We start from the raw sequence: 13,681 nt of genomic DNA on the forward strand, positions 1-13,681 counted from the left end.
AATATTGAATATTCTTTAGACATTCTAAAATAAGGGTCAACAGCGTTTTCCTTAAAATGACAACGTAAATTACAGCGTAAATTATTTGCGCGTATTAAAAAGAAAACGGAAAGAGGAAGCGAAATGGATTTGTTTCGCAACAAAATGAAACGAAAATCGAAATTTCAACGAATAATTGGATGATCGTAACTTCTTTTATCTCTACAAATAGAAACAGTAACTATTGTATTTGTAGCATTAGTTTGTTTAAATAAACCTTGTATCGTCTACTTACGCAAGAAAAGAGTATCTTGTCTTCGTTCGACTTACCTGAAACACAGAAGAATAAGAACATTAATGAAACACTTAAGAAATAGTACACAAGAATATAAATATTTCAACATGATTATAGTTTCTTTTTCTCATCGACATTAGTTTCACATTAACTTTAATTCGCTATCATTGAGGTCGAGAAAATGGAGAAATTATTTCATTTTTGTTCAACATATAATAAAATTCATTAGCGGAAATCGAAACAATAAATTTCTGTAAATAAATCGCTTTTAGTACTTCGTAGATCTGATGGGTTAATAATACATCGATTAATAATAGAATCAATTGATTTCTATATTGCAGATTCAGATATACAATTTCAAACGCGCCGCTGTCTATGAAAAATCTGAGCGGTCCGATAAGATTCTTTTCATGCTGGTTTCTTAATCAATTGAATTCCATCCCTCTGTGCGATTAAGTTTCCGATAATATCTTTATCAAGCGCTCCGGTAATCGGAGAACAGAGCAAAACGACTAATTCTAATAAACGGCAGGCACTTAAGTCGATGGTATTCGAGTGGCATGATCGAGAGAGAAGGCAGCTTGTAAATTACTTGAATTTTCCGTTCGGGGAATCGTTGATAATGTAATTAATCGCCGGCTGGAATTCACCGGTTATCCACCTTCTTCGGCGAATAAGAAGAAAAGACCGGTCGCGAAAGAATCGGAGAAAAAAATCCATTAACGCGTTGTGCTACACGAAGTACGTGTGTACGCGGCGGGATTTAATTGCTCGCACTTAATTACGTTTGCTCGTCCCGCCGCTTGGTAGCTCGATGGAAAATATTGCGATCTTCGATGCAACGAGATGCACACGCGGAATTATTTATGCGACATGTATCCGGCGGATTCGCACTTTCGCGACACTACGCGCGCGACTTCGCGAGTGCTGGGAAGCAATTAACCCTTGCGCACCCGCTTCTCCCACAGTTCTCGGAAATATTTATTATGATTGCCAGACTGCGGATCTTTATGCGAAATAAAAATTGTCTGGGTTTATTGTCAGGAACAGAAATTAAGTGAAGATGCTTTTTCTCTTTTAATAAAATTGTAATAAGATGAAGATACTGTAATAATATCCGTAACTTTTTCTAATGTCTTTACAGTTTTGTGTTCGATCTATTCATTCTCATTATAATAATATAAAATTTTCAGCACAGTGATTGCTTTATTACAAAAGTCTGTGTTTTTAATGAAATGCCATTTAATATTATCGATTTCTTAATGAATGGATTTAAATTAAGAAAAGTTTTTAGTCAATAAAAATCGATGATTGAAAACTTTACTTTCGTTCTATGTAATTAATGTTTTTATTATTCAACGTCCAATAAATATCATATAATGGAAAACCTCATCTTCGTGTGCGTACACGCTTCTAGTGAATTGTATGTTTGAATATCTTCAGTCGATTGTAAAAGCATTAAATGTGAAAAATATTCAAAAGAAGAAAAAAATTTTTGAAATACTACAAGATTTTGAAGATTTTAAATATAGTAATTCTGAAGTACGTTAACCCTTCCTAAATAACTGTCTCAGGTGTTGTGCAATTATAGTGCACAAATAATTATTATAATTATAATATATATAATTATAATTAATAAATTAATGCTATTATTAATAAATAATTATTATAAATATAATACACAAATACATAAATAATTAGTGATCATCTTGTTTTATAAGGTATTAACAGCGGAAATCAATTCCTATTTCACATTCTTTTCTTATAGTTGATAGATAAATATATTATTTCGTAATAAGATCCGCAATCTAGACATTAGTTTCTCAACTAGATGCTATCGAGTTTCTAAAGACATTCCTAAAGATGATCAAGTTGCTTTTTCATTTCCATTTCCATGGAAGAGCCGGGGAAAACACATGCATTCCTCCTAAACCGCGGGACCGATGCACTTCACTATTTTTTCACTGCTACGTCTTCATCTTCTCGATTAACATCGACAGGGACAGTAGACCCCAGAGGGCCTCGTTGTCCCACAGATTATCCTCCGCGAAGTCCGCGTCACCCCATAGAGATCCAAGATGCACGCGAAGTAACATAGTTACCTTCGGTAAACCCGCCTTTGCAGATAATAGTCGGCTCGGTATCCGACGGTGCATCTACGATTCGTTTGCACCGCACGCACCTGGATTAGAGAGCCACGGCATTGCACCTGTTATTGAATAATAACATAGGCTCGCGCGATCCGATCTACCGAGGACGTGGATCTAGCCAAGGATCGGTAGTTACGTGCGCAAGTAGACAGTGTAGAAACACGAAATCGTGGATCTCGTGAAAAGAAGAAAATTGGGGACCGTTTTCTGCAAGTGCGCTTAGCTTTGAACTACCATGGATCCGTGGGAGAGAGAAACATTCTTGCAATATTCTTCTTCTTTTCAGCATTTACTACGCATTTGGAGTATACCACAGCTAAACGAAGTTTCGTTGTAAATTTCGCGCTTTTGCAGTTGATTCTTATTTTAGAATGTCTAAGGAATATTCAATAATTTTTTGAACTTGTGGGGTAACACTCTTGTGTCTTGTATGAAGAATCATATTTATGTGATGTGTACAGTAAATAACTCGATTTATCGCGTTGATTTACAAACACTTTTGTTCACAAATTTAAGAAAAAAAAACTAGTTATTACTTACTATATACGAAAAATTGAACTTAAAATCAGCAAATATCAATCTCTGTAATTACATTGCAGATTTCATGTATTTATTATAAAAATGAGTACGCGAAACACATAATAGAATAATTATTAGATACGATGTACTAATATTATTAACGAAGGAAATCATTTTCTAATAGATACTACTTAACAATGGATTTACAGTTTTTAAGGAAGTTATTCAAAATAGAAAATGAAATTAGACTGAAGAATCTTAATAATTATTGAATATGTGACTTCAACGTTTATGTAGAGAGTTCAATACAATTTTGATGTCATATTTAACAATTTCAGTAGAGTGAAATAAATTGTAGATTTTTAGAAATTGCAAATGCATTGTACTTATTAATTTTAGCATTTTTTAGGTTTAATTTAACTATACATATATGTATGTACCCACTACTGGGTTTTATATTATCAGTAAGATTTTCCTTGTTTTTATTTCTCAGTCCCAATTTGTATTAAAGATCGATCACATTATGAATGACATCTATAAAATTATTATATAGTTATATATAATAGTTATATACATATAATAGTTCAGCTACATTCTCCGCAAAAGTGAATTAATCGATTGTATATTAATCAATCCAGAATCAAGCCATTGTTACAGAAATATATAGTCAATTTCCTAATTGAGAACCATTTCAGGGTTCGAACCCATAAATAAAATCACCGACTGATTGCTCATGAATTACGTTTTGGATTTGGTTCGGCGACAAATCCCGCAGAAAACGGACACCTACGATCTCATTACTATTACCATTTGCGTTTTTATTAATTCACATATACAAACACCGTTTGCTTTTATACCATCAATAAAACTGCAATTCATTCGCAACCCCGACTTGTCAAGAGGGTTGAACGTATCATTAATGGTGCCAATTAATCGACCATGAATTATGCTTCTGTATCAGCTGCGTATCTCTGAGAAGAGAGACACCTATCATTAGGGGTATTAATTGACCGTGAGTTGTAAATTAGATCAGTGTACCACTGTACCGAAAAAAAGCAAGAGCAGAATCGCGGCGCAGCTTTCAAGGAAAGAGATAGAAGAGCAGAGCAACGTTCAGGAAGATTGCGGGACGTGGTAAAAGCGAAGTGGAGTGAGGGAAGAGGCCCGAGATTCTCCGCGGCGACTCGCCTCGATTTCCTGCGACCGCGCCAGCGCATACAATGCATCGCGCGAGGCGTTGCAACGATGCAATGTGCCCGCGGCAGTGCAACGCAACTCCGTCGTCGCGGCCGCTTTGAACCGCTGTGCTCTCAACGAGAACAGCGTGTAGGTATATACGTATACATATGTGTATATGTATATCTCGCGGTATCTCCGGCGGTCTTGTCCGGCCAAACACGAGAAGGCGAATTTCCTTCCGTCACGTCGTTTCGCTCCTCCTCTCTCCGCGGGTCTCCCTTCTCGCGATTTGGCACCGCGATTCGCAAGGTACATACACAGAAACCGTAAAGATTCGAGCCTTGTTTGCCGAACGCCTGCGGGACACCGCCGTCTCGCGCGATCCGTTTCTCGCTCTTTCGTGTAGAACGCGTCCCCGCGTTTCTTGCAATCACGTCTTTCTTGACAGCCCCGATGACAAACGAGCTGGTTCTCTTTGGACAACTGTCAAGAAATTGACTTGTACAGGCTCTGACAAAAGAGACGGTCGTTGATCGTCGGTCGTCAACGATGACAAAGTGGTGATGTCGTTTGAAATTAACTTTTTGGAAAATTGGCCTGTCCAAAACGATTCAACCTTCTGCACTCGAATGTCAACAGCGACACACAATATATTCGTGTAGAAACGGCATTTCTTTTTAATTGTTATTTTCGTCTTCATACCGTAAGATAATTATATGAAATAGAAGGACAACAGGACAATAAGGACAAAATCTTTTATTTCCTAATTCCTATAAAATCTCACAGAAATATAATGTTTTCTATTTAAATTCCACTCTCTATAGCAAAATCATAATCTTTGCAAAATTTATCAGAAAAATCCAGCGAGTGCTAAGGGTTGATATGGTATCGAGAGGCTCTAAAATTTGCTGTTTTCGACGATACGGTACCAAGTAGTAGTAGTTCCCGTGGAACGAGTTTTAGACGTTTGCTTTGTAAACGTGATTAACTTCGCGCATATGTATCTTTTGCAAATGTTATTGTTTTTTTAATGACAAAATTACCGACGTTTGTTGAATTTTTAGTTTGCGAGATGAATTGGCGTTAGAAGGATTATTTGCGAAGAATTCGCAGACATACACGAGTTCGCAGGGCCTAATAACGGCATAAATTAAATGATAGTGCACCGCGAGCTTTTTAAATGAATAATTAAATTTTCAGAAAACTAGCTTCTAAGAAACTAAACGATTTAATGCACAGTATTCGTGAGTACCAGAATTTTACATTCCTAATGGTGCAGCACCGAATGACAGTCGTTGAAACTCTTTGCTTCCTAGACAAGCCTGACCTCAGACACGTGTACCTTCTACAAATTTTGTTATCTCTGAATGAAAAAATTACCGACGTTTTTTCAACAGATACGTATTAAAATTCGTATATAAATAAGATATACTGATCTTTAAACGAGGCACTAAGCTTTTTAGACAAACCAAACCTCTGATACGTGTATCTTCTACAAAATTTGCTTCTTTCGAAATTTGGACAAATAAAGACTATTACAGCCTACATAATTTACGCAGGCTTATAAACAATACGGCCGTCTGTTGTTTCGTTTTAAGTTTCGGTTTATTTATTATAGTTCATAAGTTCTTATAGATATATTTTTTTTATATTTGGTTATAAGTACATATATTTTTTGTATTAAGTGTATAGAAGGTGATTAAACCCGTAAATAAATTGAATTAAATTAACAAATTAAATTACAATTAAGTGATTAAACGATCAAGAAAATTTGATTATTTCATTAGAGGTGGTGTTCTTGTAGAAATTTCGTGCCCCGTAGATTATCAGGTATGCCAGTACCGTTAACATGTTCTAGTGTTTCTCCCCGACCTCCGATCACGACCATTGTATTACGCGGGAACCTGGGCGCACTACGCGAGGGACAATAGGAGAATAAACAACGCGATTAAGATATATTAAGCCGTGTCCGACTTCTATCGGGAATTTAAGTAACGCTATTAGTGGCGAAATTCGCCGCGCGATGCCAAATCCAGATACGAAGTAACACACGCGCCGCCGTTCCATTCTTTTCGGAACGAAACGGAACGCAGCGTCCGACGAAGGAGATAACGCGAGAAAAGCGACACGGTGGAACACGGCTTCCACGAGATCCTGATTTGCATAATTAGAAATGTCTCTGCTCGATATATGCAAATCACGCCGTTGAAAAAATATGTACACCACTGAGACCGTGCTTTATAAGACACGGAAAATAAAGAGTTAACTTTTCATGGCGAGGCACTTTTTTATTCATTCCAATTGCCTATCGTTCGTTTCGAAGACTCTATTATAAGACTGAGCTTATTTACATGGAAACTTCGGGGAAGATGCTCACAATTTTACGAATTTATAAAAATTTTTAGATCTTTAAATACTTTCGTCGTTTCGTCAAACAAAACAGGAAGTTTTCTTATTCTTTTAAATTATTATTTTAAATTACACGATGTGTTAAGGCAAAGGTTACATTGTAATACAAATCTTTAGAGAATAAGATTACATTTTCCAAAAATTTATAAGTCTTCAGATTGATCTCCCAGGCTGGACAATCCTTTTACATCGCGTTGAACAATACGAGAAATTGATCAATCCATTTAAATTAGTCGATCTTAATTTTAAGTACTCTATCATAAAACTGAGTTTATTTTGCACATAGAATGTTAGGGAATATGATCACTAAACTGAGGATTCTGATACGAGATCAAAAATTTTTTAATCAATTATAAAAAACACAAGTTAAATAAAACTGTATTTCTTCGTTTAATAATTTCAATAAGTTAAGGACAATCTAAGAACACATTTAAATTCTTCTAGCGGCTTCATTTTTTTTGGTATTTCATCCAGTCAATTATAGCATAAATGCAATAAATCCGCAGTCCAATGATCACTAAACTGAGGGTCTTTATATAAAATATAAAATTTCTGCATTAATCGTAAAAACAGGAGCTAGGTGGAGGAATCTCATTTTCTTTTTAGCAATTTCAATAAGTTGAAATTAAAAGATTGATATTCGTAACTTCTTTTATTAAAGATCCACTTATTTTCGTTATGATTTTCTCTTTAATATAAATGAATTTAATATAACCCATCATTGTGCATTATGGAAAGAAACAAAATCGATATGCAAAAAGATGGATGTCTTCACTTTATGAAATAAGATGTATACATAAGATGTATACGTATTATTACATATTATTACATATTATTATTATTGCATATTATTACATATTATTACATATTATTATTATTACATATTATTACATATTATTATTACATATTATTACATATTATTATTACATATTATTACATATTATTACATTTGTTCTACAAATTTTTATATTTCCTCACATCTTGCAAAGCAACACGTAACACTTCGCGTCATTCATTTCGTCCACTCGACATCGATTTTAAGTATTTACATAGATCGTGGATGTGTAAACGTATCGCACCTGGAACATCCAAGAATGCTGTCACACTTTCGAACAATGGTTAAACCCCCGAACTCCAAGGTGAAGTTCGTGAGAAAAAAAGGAATCGCGTGGGCGTTCGGTTCGTCGACTCGCGTGAACACCCACGACAAAGCCAATTTCCAAGGATAATGCAGGTTCCCGATGCCTTTATTTACCCTTATTTCACGCCGTAACTCATCGCCGGTTTGCTGAAACGTGCACGCACACATCAAACGTGCCTCTTATTTCCTTCCTAGCCGGGTTTCTCGCGCACGAGATCCTCGCTCTCGGTATTTCATCGCTTCCTCCCGTAACCTTTCCAAAGACGGCCCGCCCCGCAAGCAACAGGTACAACGGGACTCTTGTGAAAATGTGATTTACGGCTTGATTAACCAGTCGGCCGCACCGCGCCGCGCTGCGCCGGTGCATGCTTTCTCTTCGGCGCTGCGCGGATTTGTCAGGAGCCTCGGAAATATGCACTTGGTAAAACCCACTTCCGGGACACGGTGCCCGGTGCAGAGCGCTGGAAAAATGCCGAGAACGTGGCAGAAATTCTAAGGCACGTTGTGGAATACAATGATTTTCTATTTGAATAAAGTAGACCGGCGAGCGCTTGCAACAAATCACTTTTAAAGGCCCATTTGTATTCCTCACCGAATCCCTTCGCTGTAGTGAAATTATTCGAGTTGTATCGCTGACAGTCGAGATTCTTTTATTTATGCGCATTGTAGGGTAAGTGGAGGTATTACTGTGGTTTCTCAATGAAGGCGAACTTTGACAGAGAAAATAAGACCTCTTACGCCAATAAATTGACGACTTGAGGTATACTTATTATTCATTAACTTGAATATTTATTTTTCTCAAAGTATTGGATCTCCGAAAACACAAATTTCGTTAAAAAGCGTAATGTGAAGGAATCATACGTGTGCATATATTACTGCAGTTATGTATCTATTACTGCAGACGTTTCGATTGTTGACATAACCCATTTTCATTTAAATGTACGCACACAGCTACAGTACCTAGGATCAAGATATTGTCACTGTAGCACTTTACAAGTTAGGTACGGATACTCTACGATCAAGCATGTTCGCACCGGCTCAGTAATGCACCGCAGTAATGTACACACATAGTAAACATTATGCGCCAATTACTGTGTTAGTGAATAATATTTGAGGATAAATAATAGTAACAGTGTACGTCGATTTTTTATCAAAGTAATAATTACTTTATCTAAAAATAACGCTAAAATCAATAGTTTATTATTAATTAGCAAGATATAAATGCCTTTCGAATCAGCGTTTACAGTTGCCATTACGAGTACTTCATAAGACCCAACGTTTTCATAAGCTTCCGAATATGAGCCGTTTATTTTGAAAGTGGCATAAGTCACTTTACCGTAATAAAAAGTGGTGATTTTTTAATGTTTATAGGAAATTATTTATACTGAGAAAAATATCAGTACCCTGAGATAACAAATACAAGTAAATCTTCTCGAAAGTTAGCATCCATATTTTTAAACGTGTTAAAACGCAAACCCTTAAATATATCGACTTAAAAACAAAGTGACTTATGCCACTTTCAAAATAAACGGCTCATATCAAAAGTCAATAAATGAATTAAAATTGCGATTGCTCTTACCTGTATGTCATAAATTATCAATACTATACATGTAAAAAATTACGAGATTCATTTTAAGAAGATCACACACTGTAAAATGTTAGATTTTATTACTTTTATGAAATACCGCAATATTTGGGACGTCCGCAGAAATACCTACACTTACCCTATTGATTTAGAGAAAAATTTTGTTACACGGTTTAAGATTTCGTACATTGACAACGAATATTGATATAATAATAACAACACGACTGTAAAGAGATGCGATTGTTGATTATCGATGTTGCATCGATCTCTTATGGATACTCTTATGGATACTTATCGATAATATCGATGAAATATTGTTAAAGCAAAAGAAGAGGATGATGGCACAGTTTTATAATGCAGTTTGATAATGTTATTACTGTTAGAAAACATTTATTTTAGCACGTTGCAAAATCGCTGTATCCAAATCCACATTTATAGTGCTCAATATCTTGCAATTACTGCGGACAATTTTTATTTTCATTAAAATACCACGGTGTAATGTGACCCTTAAAAATTCAGTGTTCGATTTTTTGTTACAGCTTCATCACAGTTTGAACGAAAGATACGTCATTGCAAGAGCATATTTTCATCCAGATTTTGCACGATAAATGTAACACGAATGTTTTGCGACGCCTGATATCTGCGACGCCGTCGCAGAGTCAATTAGGTCGTTTCAGTTAGAGATAATTATTGTACTGTGAAACTTCGCGCGAAATCAAAGTTTTCTGCTTCAATTACGAGAAAGAGCAGTTACGGTGAAATGTGGTAAGTGCATTCTCATTTGTGAGAATTGTACAATTAGCTAATACCTTCTGTCGAACATAAATATTGTGTTAGAACATATAATTCTAATCTGTCTACTTTATCACAGAGTTGAGCAAAATGTAATCGGATCAATATTATTATAAATTATTATAAATTAGTTGCAATAAGTAACGAGTTGTTAATACATAATTTATAAATATATATAAATATTTGTATAATCTATTGGGTTCGGGAATAAGTTCGTAGCATTTTTATATTTTCTTTTATTTTACAACAATTTATTGCTGTTTGACAAAGTGTATAATATTCATTCGATAAAGCTCTTTCTGCTCTACAAAACTGTGCTAATCGTCTTTCTGAGTAATTTAATTTTTTATTACTTTTGAGGCTTAGAAATGGAATATCCAGGAGGTAAAAAGCAACATTTTCGACACCTTCTCTTCTTCGCTTTTCATCGCGGCTAAAAAGCTGCTGAAGCAGCCCGGGACATTTGCAACGTATACGGAGAAGGTGTCATAGGCAAGTTTACAGTACGGAAATGGTTTGCGAAGTTCAAAAATGGCGATTTTGTTGTCGACGACTACATTCACCAAACATTCACGACTTGTTTGGTGACCGTCCTCCTTCAAAAGTGCTTTGAGACGGACTTCGTCGAATTCAGAAGGTCTTCCGCTGCGGGGCGTGTCGTCGACGTCAAAATCGCCATTTTTCTATATTTACATAAAAATTTGTATAAATAGTTAATTACGATAGCTAACGAGTTATAATCGTTAATCGTGTTACTTTCATTACATTATGAATTAAATAATATTCTGTTGCAGGTTGTAATTTCTGGTGGGTATAGAGAATATTATTCAAAGTATGCATATCTTAAATATGTAAAAATCTAGTTCTTTCTGCAAGTTTACATAACCATTATTACTGCGCCTCATTTTGAGGATAAGCACAGAGCAACTGATATTACATACAATTTACTATCGATATGATAAGTGAAACAAAAAATAATATAGATAATAGTTTAACAATGTCTAATCCACAAGCAATAATAATTGTATCTCTTGGAGATCGAAAATATACGCGTTTTATGTCCGACTTTACAAAAAAAAACAAGTCTTACCCCACTTCATTCTACATAAAAATTGATTTTCTCTCTTAATCATAGTTTCAAATTCGTCCGTTTACGTTCCTACATATTTCACCCTGTTCTGTCATAAATGCATAAAAGCCACAGTCTAGTAATTACATTTCAATTCTTTGAGGCGTACGATCCGACGTGCAATATAAATTCTGCTGAATAATTCAGGACGGACAAAGCCGATCTATGTCTTCCTCTTTTTCAAGGAAATGCCTGCACGCGCCGCGCCGCCGTGCTGGATCGACGTAAAACTTTCGATAGCGATCGCTATCTATTTTTATAACCAACTGGGAAATTTAATGGATACAGTCTGATAGGGTTGCCACCGATTAAAAGTCTCGCTACGAGGAACAAGATTTACGTCGGCGCTCCCCTCGGACGAGTATTTTCACGCACGATCACGGACGATCGCGTTCGACCCGATTATGCTACACGTTCTTGTGATTGATACCGGCCATTAACTGCGTGCGTGACGTAATTAATGGGAATCCTCCGTGGTGTTCGTGCACGGTGAAAAAACTGTTCGGGTAATGAAGCCGCGTAAAAATGCTTTTAATAACGGCGACGTTGGTGGTTGTCGCGAGCATAGGCCAATTGCTTTATCAGATAATGTCGTAAACGGTTATCTTCGGTTATAATGAGTTCGTTAGGATACAATTACGTGATTAGTTCCTTACAGAATTTAATCGTTGCTCAATAAGTTATTACGAGTTTTTCTGAATTAAATTAGGCCAAACGTGTCACTCAATTTCAGGATGCAATTGTTGTATCTCCTCATTGCATCAAATACATAATTCAAAAATACTTGTACAAAAGTTGCATCATTTTGTTTTATTTTAAGCAAATACATCAAATTAAAATATAATCGCTGTACAGCGGATTTTTATGCAAAATGAGAATTGTTTGCATCGATTGCGAAAGACAGAAGCTACGTAGGCATTCCTTTCTTTAATTACTTTACCGAATTAAAAATAATGCAATAGTATTATTAAATCTTTTATATGATTTCACTTAATTGCATTTAATCAATTAGTTTCTTTCATAAATGCATAAATATCGGTGGTTTAATATAATTACTAGACCTTAATAATTTTACCTGAACTTAAGCTTTGATAATTACCAGATCTTTATGCGAAATACAAATTTAACTTAATTTATGTTAATTTAATTTAAGTTAAATAAAAAGATAATCCTTCTTATAGAAATTTCGTCGAAGGAGAATTTAAAAACGTTCTTAAATTCTTTCGATGTCTTTATCGTTTGGTATTTTACCTAAGTCAATTTTATCATAAACATAAAATTCTCAGTTTAATAATTACAGAAAGTGAATTTTCAACCGAGCAGCGTACCGTGCCTTTTCTGATTTTATTTTCATTTGGAACGGATCTTGCTCGAAAATACGCGACCAGTACTTCAACCTCGAACGGCTACCTTGTCACGTTAGGTCGACCGAAGATTCGACCTCCGACCTCCGCGGAGAAGTTGAGGAGCCTCAGACGCGGCTCATTAACCGCACGATGTTTCGTCGACGCGGTTTTTCTAGGAGCAAACCACGCGGCCATAAATTGCAATCAGCGTTGGGGGATGCCTCGCCGGTGTTTTATACGCTCGGTGAATTTCGCGAACCGTCGAACGTAGGAAAAAGCGCAGCTGAATCCTGTCCACTGAGTCCCTCGAATAATGCACACGATCCGCTCAGATCGCATTCAAACGCGAAGCAAATGTTTCAGGATAATTATTTCTGGATAAGATAACTAAATCGATCGATACCAATTACAAGTGTCATTAAATATAAATGTCTGCCTTATATTATACCATGTACGAATTTATTACAAATTCTTTTCTCGGGTTAAGTTTAAGTGCAAAGCAAAGTTCGAGGATAATTATTGATTAAGGGTAGATTAAAGGTCTGTACAACGCAGAATCATATGCGAATTTATTTATTATTATTTTATTTATTATCTGTTGAACGTAGATTTAATCGAACACCGACATTTATGGCAGGTGTCTTATGATATATCTTGTGATATCCCCAGGTATTATCTGTACTACATCGTGAGGTATTTCTACTATTGCTGCCTCTGTGTATTCTGTTTTACACAATTATTCACTTTATCCATTTTATGTAACTTATTTCTTTCCTAATTGTATATATCAGATTTTATGTACTAATCGTACTACATACTGTTATGTTAACGTAGTATAGAGACTTTAATTCCCTTGATCTAATAAGCATTTTATTACCATTGTTATCAGTATTTATTTTTTTAAACTGCAATTATCATGACAGATGCTAACAATTTTTATATTACATATACGATCTGCAATCTAGTAGCCACATCTAGGAAAATTTTATTTTAGATGAAAATAAAAAATAGATATTTCAAATAATCCTTTTGGTACCCCCCCCCCCCCCCGTCATCTCTAATCTTATTATAATTCATACATGTTTCAATGTTATACGAAAATAACAATAATATCCATATTCTAAATAACAACGGAAATTGTAATCTTAATATAAATT

General features: G+C 35.4%; 1 protein-coding gene across 4 annotated transcripts in view; it reads right to left on the reverse strand.

Annotated features, from left to right (window-relative positions):
* wb (wing blister) overlaps window positions 1-13,681 on the reverse strand; it is a 256,747-nt gene that overhangs the window by 63,423 nt on the left and 179,643 nt on the right. The window lies entirely within an intron of this gene.

Source organism: Megalopta genalis, chromosome 19 (assembly GCF_051020955.1).
Source record: "Megalopta genalis isolate 19385.01 chromosome 19, iyMegGena1_principal, whole genome shotgun sequence".
Classification (NCBI taxonomy): domain Eukaryota; kingdom Metazoa; phylum Arthropoda; class Insecta; order Hymenoptera; family Halictidae; genus Megalopta; species Megalopta genalis.